Source organism: Camelus bactrianus, chromosome 20, assembly GCF_048773025.1.
Source record: "Camelus bactrianus isolate YW-2024 breed Bactrian camel chromosome 20, ASM4877302v1, whole genome shotgun sequence".
Classification (NCBI taxonomy): domain Eukaryota; kingdom Metazoa; phylum Chordata; class Mammalia; order Artiodactyla; family Camelidae; genus Camelus; species Camelus bactrianus.
The window spans coordinates 9,147,534-9,161,007 of NC_133558.1; the positions used below are offsets into that span (position 1 = coordinate 9,147,534).

At 44.6% G+C, this 13,474-nt stretch overlaps 1 long non-coding RNA gene across 4 annotated transcripts in view; it reads left to right on the top strand.

The window, feature by feature from the left end:
- The window catches only part of LOC105061602 (uncharacterized), a 71,803-nt gene extending 59,082 nt beyond the window's left edge, over positions 1-12,721 (top strand). For 2 of the 4 annotated variants that reach the window (XR_012500973.1, XR_012500972.1), the window contains 4 exons: positions 1,027-2,264; positions 4,701-4,837; positions 7,935-10,880; positions 11,890-12,721. This is a non-coding gene — a long non-coding RNA (uncharacterized LOC105061602). The remainder of the gene's footprint in view (positions 1-1,026; positions 2,265-4,700; positions 4,838-7,934; positions 10,881-11,889) is intronic. The other 2 variants (XR_006721533.2, XR_012500974.1) reach the window with 2 other exon arrangements.
- The last annotated feature ends 753 nt before the right edge of the window (positions 12,722-13,474 follow it).

The following is a 13,474-nucleotide window of genomic DNA, read 5'->3' on the forward strand; positions in this document are numbered from 1 at the left end:
TGAAGAACAGAGGTGGCCCCACGTCCCCTGGTGTGGTGACTCACCGGCTCGGACCTCCACGTTAACCAGGGGGAATGCAGATGCCGGAGATGCTGTTTGGATGCCAGGGGAGGCCAGGGGAAAATACAGGCCCTGAGAGCAAGTCTCCAGCTCTGCCTGGAGTAGCCTACCGGCCCCAGGCAGGGACAGAAGAATGCTCCCAACAGATCAAAGCCCTCAGCCTCTTAAAATGGAAATGAACATTTTAAAAAAGCCTTTCTCAAGGGAGAAATATGCAGTAAATCAGAGCTTTTGAAAGACAACTGGGGCCTGTGCTGGTTTTTGAATAACTTGCCATTTAATAAATGTTCTATTTTTGACCCTTTAGGGAAATATACAACCCCATCTGAAACTTATGGGCCAAAATAATTTAAGTTTTTTTTTTTTTAAATCCTCATTTTTATAAGTTTTGTGATGGAGACAAATGATCTGAAAGCTTTCTTTTTACGGGTCCAGGATGAGGCAAGGTCATTTAACAAGAAGGAAATGCTTTTCTCAGCACATCAAGTCAGACTTGGTGAGTTTTTGGCAAGTTAAGTCCAGTGCCTGGGTCTCAGGCTCCATCCATGAAGAGAAACCGGTACATAGAGCATTGAGGATCTATTCTTGGCTTTCCTTTGTAAGACCCTGACGATGATAACGTAAAGTGTCAATATACTCATTATATATATTGTCTCTTCAAAGAGACAGTGTGTGTCTCTGTATGTGCATGTGCGTGTGTGTGTACGTGCATAGAGACCTTGAGGTCCCAGACTGTGTTTCAGTGAAGGAAGGAAGTTCTCAATACATGTTTGAATTCGGGTGTTGGGTGTTTTTCTCATCTTTCTTAATCCCTACATTCCTAGGTACACAGTCGGTCCACAATATATTCCCTGTCCTTGACCGTCTTTGGGTTGGGTCATCGAGTTCCTGGGAAAGTAGCATCCTACTAAACCAGAGTCTTAAACTGTTAAAAAATCACACAGGTTCGTTTCATCTTTGTTTCAGAGGTAGAGCCTCATTTTCATGAGTGGATGCAGCAAGTGAACGTGCTTTTTCACATTACTCCATCACCATCCCCTTCTGCCGACTCTGGAGAGCAACTGTGCGCAAAGCATCCAGCTGGGATTCCCACTAACCAACTCCGATTCCAGGGCTGAGAGAGTTCAGGATCTGAGGAATGACTCAAAGACCACATGGAGTTGGGCTGTGCATGTTTTCTTTGAGTGTGGGCCAGTAGAGACCGTGGCCTCACATAATTTTTCTGCCGGGTGTGGAAGTGTGCCACAGAAAGATGATTCATGAGAAGAAATTGTCGACTTTCTGCCTGGAACGGAGTGGAAAAAACTTGGTTGAAAAAATCCCAGACATGCACACAAAAGACACATGGAACCAAATTTATATCTTTAGCTTTGGGAATCTACATTCATCATTTCTCTCACTTGACGTGAAAAAGGGTAAAAATGGGGCCACAAAGCTCTTGTTGGGTTATAAATAAGATTTTTGATTATACATTAGAGTCTGGGCCACAATAGTAGCTAATGTTTGCTTTGTGTTCCTCAGTTCATAAAGTGTTTTTCCTGTATGTTTAACCTTCATATTAGCCCTGAATGTAGATATGGTCCTTTAACCATCACCTGATGAGAAAATTGAGTCTTCGTGAGAAGCCACGTGGAGAGTAAGAGTATGAGCAGTTAAACCCAAGCCCTCTGCATCCTGGGACCTTTGTTTCAGCCACAGGCTGACATTGTAATCCGACGCCAATTCTCCGACACCAACCTGGTGTCCACAATTCAGTTCAATTCTGACGTTAACTAACCAGAGTTTGCATCAGATCCCACAAGTGGAAGGGCAAGCTCTCTAACAAGGCTGCCCCTCCTTCAGGCACCAGCCACAAGTGGGGTCCGAAGGCTGCCAACACTTCTGCCGTCTTGGCTATAAATTCCGTGGCTTCCTTGATTCCTTCTGATTCAAGCATTCACTAGAATGACTCACCAAACTCATGGAAGTGCTATACTCACAATTAGCATTTTATTATAAAGCATACAATGAACATTCGGATGAAGACACGCTCAGGGAAGGATCTTGGGAACGGGGCGGATGTGATGATGGAGCTTCCATGCCTTCTCCTCGTGGAACCCATGTGTGCTGCTCTCTCAGCACAGCAGTGCGTCCACCAACCAGGAGGCTCTCTTAGCCTCCTTGCTTTTTGTTTTTTGTTTTTTTAATCAAGGTTTCATGAGTAGGTATGGTTGATTAAATCACTGACCAGTGACCAAACTCAACCTCCAGTTCCTCTCCCATTCCCAGGGCTCAGAGGGTAGGGCTGAAATTCCAACCCTCTGATCACCTGCTTGGTTTCTCTGGCACCAATCTGGATCCTGAAGTGATCTCAGAGCCCTGAAAAGAGCCACCTCATTAGCATAAACTCAGGTAGGGCAGAAAGGGGCGCGTTATGAATAAGAAAAGACACTCCTATCACTCAGGATATTCCCAGGGTGTCTGGAGCCCTGTGCTGAGGACAAAGACCACTGCGTTCTTTATTTTATCACTGTGGTCTACAGCAGGAAGCTTCCAACTAGGGCACCAACAGTACCCCTTAATCTCCCACCCGCAGGTGCGAGTGGCCCCCAACCTTAGAGGTGGGTCAATTTCCCCTTCCTTGAACGTGGGCCGACCGTGTGACTGGCTTTGACTAACGGAATGCAAAGAAAGTGACATTCCTGAACTTCTGAGCCCAGGTGTTAAAAGAGCTGGTGGCGTCTACTTTTTCTCTCTCAACTTTCTGTTCCCTTTGGAAGTCAGCTGTCATGCTTTTACATTGGTGGCCAAGCTAATTATTACAATCATGCTGCTGCTATTCGTTTTTTTTTTTTTTGAAATGCCATTTTTTTTCTGAGATTGTCTTCAAAGACTGCAAGATATCTGTGGTACATATTTCTAATTATTTAACCAAAACCCATTCTTTCTTCCCTATGAGAAATGTAGAATCTGAGTATGTGGCTGCCATAGTGATAAGATGCTCCCTGGGCACATGGCTACCCAGCAGGTGACTGACTACCAGGTGTGGCCACATGACATAGGTCGCAGTGGGGGATGGAAGTGCTTGTGGGTCATTTCCAGACTTTGGTTTAAAATATTGTGTATGAGTTCCTCCAAGACTTTAACCATCCTCCAGGAACCCCAGGAATCCAGCACTGACCGTGCCCTGGGAGGTGGCAGAGCAGCATGATGGAAGGAACCTGGATCCCTGCATGACCACATGGTGTAGATCTGCCCTGCCAGCCATGTTCTCTCCTCTTGAGCTTGTTAAGAAAAATATAAATTTCTTCTTTTTTCTTAAAATACCAACTGTTGGGGCTTTGGTTATAGGTTCTACAAAATTAAGCAATGAAAATGGTAACTATAATAAGTAGCAAAAAGCCTACTTGGCTAAGCAAGTCTTTGCATAGCTGCTTAGGAAGAAGATTCATGAGTTTATAGTTAGTCCTTATATTAGGGTCACCAAGTGAGTAAACTAGGATACAGAAAAGTGCAGAGAACTGATGACAGGAAGACAGAGAAAAGAAACACTGGAGAGAGCACGATCAGAATTAACCAGGCTCAAGATTGTAACCTTTCAATATGACATGGTCCTCAAAATTTTTCCTACATGGAGCCTCACTTTAACACTCTTCTCTGTGTAACAGAATTCTGCACAACAGAGATGCTTCTGGGAAGGACATTTTGTGAGGTTCTGTTGCTAAGATACTAAACTATCAGATTATCAACAGGCCCATGTTTCAGTTACCTGCTGCTCTGTAACAAACTGCCCTGAATTTATTGGCTTAAAACTACAGAAGTGTGTGATTTGTCCCCATGCTCTAAGTTGGCTTGGATCAGCTGGGAGGTTCTTCTGCTCCACGTGGTATAGTTGAAGTCATGACGTGGCTGCATTCAGCAGGGTGGCTCATCCTCCAGGGTCTCTTTCAGTGTGTTCTCTGGTCATCCAAACATCTGACCTGAGATTCTGAAAGCATGACAGCTGACTTCCAAAGGGAATGTTCGTTCCCCAAGAGAAAAAGTAGACGCCACCAGCTCTTTTAACACCTGGGCTCAGAAGTTCAGGAATGTCACTTTCTTTGCATTCCGTTAGTCAAAGCCAGTCACACGGTCGGCCCACGTTCAAGGGAGGGGAAACTGACCCACCTCTAAGGTTGGGGGCCACTCGCACCTGCGGGTGGGAGATTAAGGGGTACTGCTGGTGCCCTAGTTGGAAGCTTCCTGCTGTAGACCACAGTGATAAAATAAAGAACGCAGTGGTCTTTGTCCTCAGCACAGGGCTCCAGACACCCTCGGAATATCCTGAGTGATAGGAGTGTCTTTTCTTATTCATAACGCGCCCCTTTCTGCCCTACCTGAGTTTATGCTAATGAGGTGGCTCTTTTCAGGGCTCTGAGATCACTTCAGGATCCAGACTGGTGCCAGAGAAACCAAGCAGGTGATCAGAGGGTTGGAATTTCAGCCCTACCCTCTGAGCCCTGGGAAGGGGAGAGGGACTGGAGGTTGAGTTCGGTCACTGGTAAATACTTCAAAGGGAATAATCTTTTTTTTTTTTTTTTTGGTATGTACAGTCTGAACTGTTTTGTTTTAAAAGCCCATTAAATTATTTTGAGTCCTACCTTATAGTCTCCCCTTTTCAGGACCTCCTTCTTCTCCTGAGAGCCAAACCGAGCGCGGCAACAACTCAGCAGCAGCAGCAGGTCCCAAGGAGATGCGGAGTAACTGGCACAGGGCGCCCCGCATCCTGCCCGCGGGTTACTTTGAAATGACTCCTGCAGTGAGTATGCAGAGCCATTTCCTCATTCTCCTGACTTCCAACAGCCCTTTCCCACCCTTGTCTTTTCACTAGTGTTCACTTGTGAGGGAAAGCTCGCACCCCATCTTCTTATTTTGTGTTACTTACGAATTGCCACATATCAAATGGACATATTTGATTCTGCGGCATACATTTGAATGTTTAAAATATGCGGAGTGTTCAAGGAATGCCATTTCACTTAGCAGTCAGTGCTAACATCATTTTTTGAAATGCTCCCCGTTTCCTTGATGTAGCCAAAGCTTTATTTATCATCAGATTTGCATTTTGTGATGTATTCTTGAGCCAGCCAAACTCATCTAAAAGCGGGCTCATTTAATGCAAAGTAGATTTAAATGTGGCTGCTTTAAAATGGACCACCCTGTTTAAATGATCCTCCGGATGTAATTAGAAGAAACTTGAGTTCCATAGACAGGGAAAAAAAAAAAAAAAAAAGGCAAGCTAAATGATCTCCTTCTCCCTGGGTAATTTTTGACCACGCACCAATAAAACTGCTTATAAAGAAATGATTTATTTTGAATGGAACTTTCCCACAAACAGTTTAACAGGAGGTAGTTTAGGAATGACACACTACATCCTAAATGAACAGACATCCAAAATGAACAAATCATGATGTTTCCAGCTTTCAGTGTTCCTCGTCTCTTCAGACGAGAGAGAAAAGAGAAAGAAGGAAAGAAGGAGGGAAAGAGAGAAAGAATAAACAAAAAGAGAAAGCAGGAAAAGAGAAAAACAGGGTTGTGAGACCATCTAAACTCCAACTGTGACATTCAGAAGCATCTTATTATCTCTTGAGCGAACTAAGATTCTGTCACCTAACTCTACTTGCATCTCAGCCGCCATGACTGATGGTAATGTTATTTGTGAGCTAGTCGCATAAAACATCACCATCCAGATAGGATCTGGTGGTATGAGCATGCTTGTCAAATCTCCCATCCGCTGCACAATGAAACTCAGAGCTGCTGCTTCCTGAGTCCTGGCAGATCCAAGCTTGGTGCCAGCCATTAAAAATAAAAGCCCGTTAAAGTTTCAGGACATACTTGCACATTTTTGGGAGGCGCCAAATTTTCAAGAGTTGAGCCAGTTCAGTGGTGATATCACCAGACCAGCGTCGCCTAGGCAATGAAAGTAGTTGCCATGGAAACCCCAGTGCTGCGCCCATCAACAGCCTTACAATTTTGACAGTTCAGAAAGTGACTATTTAGGAATTTCAATTAGAGCAGAAATACACACATTTAGGTGAACAAAGTGCTTAAAAAGTCTATAGAAAATAATTTAGATTTAAAAAAAAAAGAATCAGAAGGCAGACCCCCGAAATATATTCTCTGTGTGGAAGTGCATTTCAGGAATAATGTAAAAAGCACTCTGTAAAGAAAAAAGATGTTAAAGTTCTTTTATCCCCTTCCTTCCTTGGAAGGGAAATAGGCACCAAGAATAAATAAGTTGTGAAAAATGATCAGCGGATTTTTTTTAACAGGGTAGCCACAATATGCCAGGCTTGTTAAGTCAGAACTCGTGCATAATATTAAGAAATATTTTAGAATTTTATATCTGCCAGTTCCTCATATTGGTACTGATCTGGCAGGGTATTCTTTTTCACAACTGCGCTGTAAGAGTTAGAACTCGTCTCTCCCTTTTATATGAAAGGAAGTTGAGACTTCTCAGGACGGGAGGTGGACTGCAGGCAGGCAAGTGCTTGAGATTCCAGCTCAGGACGAGACCCCAGTTGCTCTGGGCTCTGGTTGCTCTTTAACTTGGACAACAGAGCTGCCCAAATGAAACAGTGACGTCGACACATCCTTCAAACAGAAAGCCATTTAAGAGTAAAACTCAAATCTATAACAAAAGCGGCAATTCCCGTTATTAGAGATGCCCAGTGTTAATAACAATAACACGAGTCTGCACTGGTTAATGCTAGTACCAAGATCACTACTAAGAACAGCCGTGCTGGTTATTCTTGCTTTGCGTCCGTCAGATCCATGCTCTGTGCCCCCCGAGGCTGGCCCCACGGACAGCATCACCTGGACCTGCCCTCTGCTTGTGGTTGGTTTGGGTGATGGAGACATAGGCAGGAGATCAGAGAAGGGAGGAGAGAACGGTGTGCTCAGTCCTCTGATCCCTGCCTCGTCTCCTCGACAGCTCCATCCTTGCACATTTCCCCATCCCGCGTTGACTCCTGAAACCCACCACCACCTCTGTAAATGGTATCGACGTTTAGTAACTCTTAGTTAAACTTTTTGTACCATCTATGTCCTGCCCAGATCTGACTTTTAATATAGTGAACATTTACATAAATGCTTACTCTGTCTTTGCCACTATTCTGAACACTTTATATATATACATTAACGCTCATCTTTGCAATAACCCTATGAGGTAGGTGCTATGACTGTGCCCGTTTTACAGATGAAAGGTTAAGGCAGGAACCGTTGAAATGCTTTTCACATCTATTATTTCCTTGGTTCTCGTGACTCTCCTGTGGGGCAGCGTGGGGAACCATGATACAAGAGAGTAAATTTAGCAGAGAACTCGAGGACGCTCAGCTACTCAAGGGCAGTCTTTCGTCCTTGTCCCGGGGGTTTTCTCTCCTCCAGCCGTTCTGTCCTTTGTCTCTGGTTTTCTCCAGTAGGAGGTGTAGGGCGCAGTCATAGTGTTTTAATCCTCAGCTCTGGCTTTCTGCTTGGAGAACAGGAGAATAAAGACACTGCAGAGAGAGGAAGGGCCTCCTGGCCTCTCCTGGCTCATGGGTCCTTACTCAGGGTTGTACTTAGCGTACAATATGTGAGTACAGGGCTGCTCAGTCCTGGCCTAGTGCCTGGCCAGTGCCCTGTGATGTTTTTAATCAGGCAGCCAGAACTACTTTGGGGCGAGGGGAATGGGAAAAGGACAGTGGGAGGTTCTACTTGAAAACCTGTTCAGAGGCTTTACAGGTTCCCACGCTGAGGACTTTCCCTGCCAGCCCACCGATGACATCTTCTCCTCGCCCCACCTCACCCCCTGCTTCCTTCACCTGCACCTCCAGCTGCAAGTTGCCCTTTTGGGACAATTCCTTTTGTTTCTTTCCCAGGGTTTTCCTGTTGTTCATTTAATCAGAGTTACCTCCTGAAAGAAGCGACGGGGGCAGCGAAGCACTCTTGTAAGGTGTGATTTGTCCTGGGTCTGCTGCTCCACATGGGCGGCCCTGGCCACTTCCATTAATAGTAACAGGGACACACTGCATAACCACTAAGGGTCAGCTACCACCCTGGGCGCTGAAACAAAGAAACAGAATTCCTGGCCTGGAAAGACCTTAAAGGTAAAGAAGCATCTCATACTCTATTGCCCTCCCCGAGCTTGTCCAGGTCTGTCATGTAGAATGTGCTTAATAGATATTTGATATACCAATGAGTGAATAAATGGATGTACCATCTATTCATAGATAATTCATGCCTGTAGAGAGAGATGAGTGACAAAGTATTAAAGAGGAAGGAATTGAGACAGCTGTCAACTGCCTGCTCCCAGGGAGGTGTTCCTGACTGCTGAGAAAGGGCTGGGACTGGGCCAGGGCTTCCTTCTGGGTCTACAGGACTTCCTGGGGCTCAGAGGTGGGGCCTTGAAGGTCTGGCCAGGTGGTTGTAAAGGTGGGACAAGGTCATTCACAACCCTGTGCTTCTCTCTCCAAGTGGCCTGGAGCTGCCAGCCTGGGTCAAGATTCCAGAATCAAGGGTGTGGGCCTGAAAGGGGAACAGCCCACCTCCAGAGCAAAGGGATGCAGCCTGGGGCGAGTGGCGGCTTTGGGCTGTGGTTGTCAGGGTATGTCCAAGGTCAAACCACAAGTTACAGCTGTGCGCTCAGCCCTCCACTTACTTATTTTATTTAATTTATTTTTCATCTGCAAATCTCAGACTCCCAATTTATCCCTTCCCACCTCCTTCCCCCTCTGATAACCATCAGTTTGTTTTCTATGCCAAGAGTCAGTTTTGTAAGTAATTTCGTTGTTTTTTTTTTAGATTCCACATGTAAGTGATATCATGTGGTATTTTTCCTTCTCTTTCTGGCTTCCTTCACTTAGAACGACAATCTCCAGGTCCATCCATGTTGCTGCAAATGGCATCATCTTATTCCTTTTTTATGGCTGAGTAGCATTCCATTGTATAAATATACCACAAACTATTGCCCGGTGGGAGAAGGTGAGGTCAAACAAACATATATGAAGCAGAAGAAAAGAATTTCCTGGGCTTTGTCTAATTAATTTCATCAAGGTTATGGTCCACCTTTGGGTATGCTGTGACAATGATTGCATTTCTCCGAGGAGGAGCTGGGATGTTAGTAAAATCATTATGGGACTGTTCTGGAACTCCCAAAGGTGTTAACGGCTGAATGATGGATACTCAGCATCCTCCCTCGTGGATGCCTTCAGGGACTTCAGCCAGATGGATTTCTAGAGCCTTCTACCCTTCTTTCTGCAACCTCTTAGTTCCAGAGTAAGACCAGCTACAGGGCTGACATTTCTTTAACTTTTTATATTGGAAAAATTTTAATATACAGAAAAGTAAAAAAAGAGAATGACCCCATGTGTTCCTCCTCCTTACCTTGTTTCAATAATTATCAACATGCTACCATTCCTATTTCATTCCTCTCTGCCCTCCACTTCGGTGTTTTTGTTTGCCTGTTTAACATGATAGCATTTTACTCCTAAATACACGGAGGAGGTCACCATTTCAGGCAGCAGTTAGACGTGGTGACAGGGGCCCAACCCATCAGTCCATAGTCTGGTTCTGCCTGAGCTTTAGAGACCCTGGTTTCTGGGGAATTTCCATAATAGCCCTGCTTGTTTAGTTAAATTGCGTCTATTAATCTGAGTGTTGATTTTCACAATTCCGTCTCAATAGTCCTTATTATGTTTGCTTTGAGGATCTAGTTTTTGCACCTCCGCTTAAGGACAAGCTTGAATAGCTTCATTTGCTTTGAGAGAAAAGCAAAGGAAGCCAGTCGACCTCATGAATGAATGGAAGAAAAAAGCAGTCAGAAATGCGTAACGAAGACTCATTGAGTAAAGATGGGCAGGGTTTGAAAAACAGAGGGAAATTTCCCAAACACCGAGATAAACAGATACTGTTCGCTGAACAGCGTGTACGGAGTTGCCTGCCAACCATTGTTAGTGTTGAATCACCGATTTTTAGTACCAAAAATAACTTGGGAGACTGTCTGACCTAATGCTCTCACCATTTTATGGATCCAGAGATATTAAGTGATTCTCTTAAGGTCGTACAACCTGCCTTCTGATGCTGAAAACCACCGTGCCACACTGCCTCCAGGTACCGATGAGGGTGTCAAGGGATGAGGACCGTTTGGAGACCTTGGCAACAGGGGAGCCGAGCCCTAGCACCTATAACTGCTGAAGTTTTCTTCAAGGAAAACAGTTGCTTTGTTTGCAACCCATACATACCAGATTGTACTAGATCATAGCACAGAACTATCTCTAATATATGGAAATTACCATTTTCAAGGAAAAGGCCTTCTCCGGGCATGGTTAGCTCACATGTGAGAGCGGGACCATGATGAAGTTGGAAGGCTCTTTCTGCCCCGAAAAGAAGGCAGGCCTGGCAAACTACAACTCGTGGCCCACTGGTGGAAAAATCATTCCAGGCATGGATCTACATGAGGGTCGTTGGTAAGAGGTAGCATCTATAAAGGTGAAAAAAAAAAAACTCACTTAGTATAAAAGATGCAAGTGTATGGGTGTGCGAAAGCCCCCAGCTATAATAAATCATCACTGCAAACACTATTTCCTGTGTCCCGAAGTTTGAACAGTGCCTGCGCTGATGACAGGAACCTAGTGATGGCATCAAGACTTTCATTTATCCATAAAGGTGTGAGGGGGACCTGGGCAGCCCCTGGAGCAAATGCAAGAGGGGGAACCACGGAACCACCTGTGCCCCTCCATGTGTGAGGTCCTGGATGCTGCTGTTGGAGAAGAGAGGAAAATAGCTGCCTGTAATATGGACTGTTGAACATTATGGGCTACCTCGGAGTAAGTTAAATTCTCTTCTGTAACTGACCATAATTCACTACTGCAACTCCTCTCCTAGGTCTCTATTTTCGAAATTACTAGAAATGCAGAGATGGGCCATCCTGGAACCTGTATGCAGTTCGTCCCTGAATTAGCTAAGGACCAAGGTGCTGCTTGTGACCTGTTCCAGGGAATACTCTTTGCCCTAAAAACCAAGCCTCTAATGTTCTTTTTCACCATCTCCAGGGTAATTAAAGGGGGAGAGTAAATCACACACTGGAAAACAGCCCTGAGTGCTTAAGTATGTGTCAGTCACCAAGACTGGCATCTGCACAGAGTGGAGGGGACCTGGGGTTTGCATTACACACAACACCCCATGAGATCATTAGGACGACTTCAAGTCCATGGCTTTCTGGGTAGCCATGGCCCCTCCCTTTTGCCCAAGTAAATGTAATCAGATTCAACTGAGAGCAAATTAGGGAGGCAAAATAAAGCGTGTTACTGAAAACCAGCGAGAAACTCTACTGTTGACTATTAGAAAAATTAGAGACCATTTAACAACACGAGACCATTTTGTGTTGGAAATAAAAGAGGCCCTGAATGGAGAGGGCCAGGCCAGAGCGGAGGGCCGGCGTCCAGGTGAGATCAAATGCAGATGGAGAGGCTGGCCCTGGACTTTAAGCTGGGTTCACGTAAGTCCTTATTATCTGATGAGCAGAGACTGCCCGGCAAACCAGATGTGTGAAAATTGGCCAAGCCCCAACTTTCCAAATCCATGACATGTTTTCTAGGTAGATTTACTTGTATAATTTCCCATGTAAGAGGGAAAAGGGCCCTGGCAGCATTTTCCAAAAGACTGGCACTCTGTCAATTTCAGTCCTTTAAAACTTGGACTTCTAACAGGGCATCCAGGACTTAAGTCATGGCCAGCCTTTTTTTTTTTTTCTTTCAAATATTTTTCTTCCCTATTTCCTTTTAGACCTCATAGTCACACTTCATATATTAAGATTCTAATTTGTTTAACATCTAGGTGCTGAGCATAAAGGCACCACTAAAGACTGATGGATAGGATCGCTACTGGGGAGCGATAAATGAAGTGGGGGACCGCGCAAAGAGGGAGAAGTACGCAGATGATTTTCATTCCCTAATAGGCATTCTGCCTGGAAACCTGTATAAAGACCTGAAGTATGTATTGCTCGAAAGACTGAGAATGTTTAAAATGTCATCTCAAATTAGTAAGTGTCTTTAAATCTTCACTCTTTTGTCACGTTTTACTAATGTTTATTACACACCATAAATCTTATTCATATCCACATAAATTGAGCCCCCTAGCCACAAGGGAGACAAGTACTTCTGCTGGCTGATCTGCAGTTCTGGAGCAGGAGATGACATCAAATATTACGACTGAAAAAAAAAAAAAAAAAAAAGGGAAGCAGCAGCTCTCCCAGAGCAAACTGGTTTGGGGAGATGGAGTAACAGCCTTCTCCCTCCAGGAGTGGGAAAAAACTGTAGTCGCTCTAAAATTCTGTTTAGTGATTTTAGGGGTTAGGTCATGTTTCTAACGCAAGTTTAAATAAGTTATTTTAAATATGCCTGCATTCAGGTTGATTTCAGGAAGGACAATATAGTGAATGAAATAAGCTGAACAGGAATAACAATTTGTTAAGCTAGCACCGCCCCCCACCCCCAAAGGAGCAAATTAAAAAGGTTCAGGGTTATCTGTGGTGTGATTTGAATGTATGTGAGAGTGTATGAAAGAGCGGAGTTTAAAAAAAAAAAAAGGCTTCTATTTAGAAGACATAGAGCGACTGTTCCCAGACTTCCGGGTTTCAGAGACCAGTAAAACCTTCTGTAAATTTCAAGGACTGACATGTGGTTGACAACTTTTTATTTCTCCAATTAAGGATACTTTAAAACGTTATTAAGTATTACTTTGCATACTCTAAGTAGCAGAGATCCTCCTATTCAGAGTTTCAAAAACTGAGTAAGTTTAGGGAAAAGTCATTTCTTGTCCTTTATTTTCTCATGAATGAGCAATGGAATGCAAACAACTATATTGGAATTGGGGTGGGTTCCAGGGAGATCTGTTTCTAATTCCAGTGAGATCTCCAGTATTTTAGGGAGCTACTGCCCACCCCTGCACCTTGGCCTCAGAAGCTCTGCTCCAAAAGGCTGCAGTTTGCTGACTGCTGTGTTCCCCAAAGGAATGGGCAGCTTGAATACCTCGGTGGTGGGTACAGTGACCTGTCAGCTTTTGTTCCACCTGGGAAGTCAGAGATGGCCTGGTGGAGAGAATGGCCGTCCGAAGAACTCTGGACTGAGCTTTGTTTGCCCTCCCTGACTGCCTGGAAAGTCCTTCTCCAGCTGGGAAGTTTTAGTGCCAGAGATGCTGCTCTCCTAAGTCAATTCTGACCAGCCCCCGTCCCCCTGGGTAGAATAGAACAATGCTCTGCAAACTTGCCTGATCAGCACAAGGTAGAAAGCATTTTAAAAATGCAACTTTGGGTCTCCAGGTCTGGAAATTCCAATTCAGTGGCCCTGGGGTGTGCTCTGGAAGCTGAGCTTTTTAAAAATAAGACTCTCTGCATGGTTTTGAAGCCTGGGTTGCAGACCAC